Consider the following 990-nt stretch of genomic DNA (forward strand, 5'->3'; position numbering starts at 1 on the left):
CAAACGCAGTGGGACCCCCTCCTTGGAATGGCTGCCAATCACGAGGCCTAACTTTCGCGGCCGCCATTCACCATCCGAAACAGCTCTCATTATGCCTGTTTTGACAAAGTTTTGTAGACTGTGGCCTAGAAACGTTAGGTAAAGCGCAAAACGGAAGCTGCTATAATGACGTTTCATACTGATGCTTATTAGTAGACCCAACATCTTTTGCGTGAAGTCATGTCCTGATGGTATGCAAATGTCATTAACACTGCATGGCCCTCATGACAACCTTACGTGAGCTGTCATTGATTACACTTAAGCCTACACCCCGCCATCCATTGCATACAAACTTTCATACAACACGACACACACGAAACACTATATCACAGCAATTTATTATCCTACTATTTATTTACCCAGATAACAAACAAATATACCAGAAAAGAACCAGAAACGCAGTGTGAAGCTCGGCTAAGAAAAATCCCAGAATACCAGAATATCGTTTCTTAGTTTGGTGACAGCATTGCGTGACAAGACCAATCCTCTCCCGTTCTTTGTGCGCAATGGGCCAGTAGTTATTATTGTGGCCGTCGTCTGAGAAACAGAAAATAAAGATCGCTAATGTAATAAGCTGATGTTATGACGAAATGGGCGGGACACCACAGCTATAGTTTTGATTTGCTGTGACACTAAACAGATGACCTGGAGTATATAATTCTTAGCTTAACGTACTGACACCGAAGGAGGGAAAAAGTTCTGATAATCGGAGGGAGCATGAGCATATCAGTTGACAATCGTGTGGCATCAAGTCGATGTCTAAAACAACTCACATATTCGAAAATATATGAATATCACAGGGTCGTGGCTATTTTTTTTTTCACACACAGATTGCCTGCTCGGGTTTATGTGTTACAGAAAATGGAAGATTTGGGGGTAACGAATTCATTATTTTCGCTTAACTCTAATCACAAACCTCTGTGAGTTCGCACGCACACGCACACGCAAACG

Source organism: Penaeus monodon, chromosome 15, assembly GCF_015228065.2.
Source record: "Penaeus monodon isolate SGIC_2016 chromosome 15, NSTDA_Pmon_1, whole genome shotgun sequence".
NCBI classification, from domain to species: Eukaryota; Metazoa; Arthropoda; class Malacostraca; order Decapoda; family Penaeidae; genus Penaeus; species Penaeus monodon.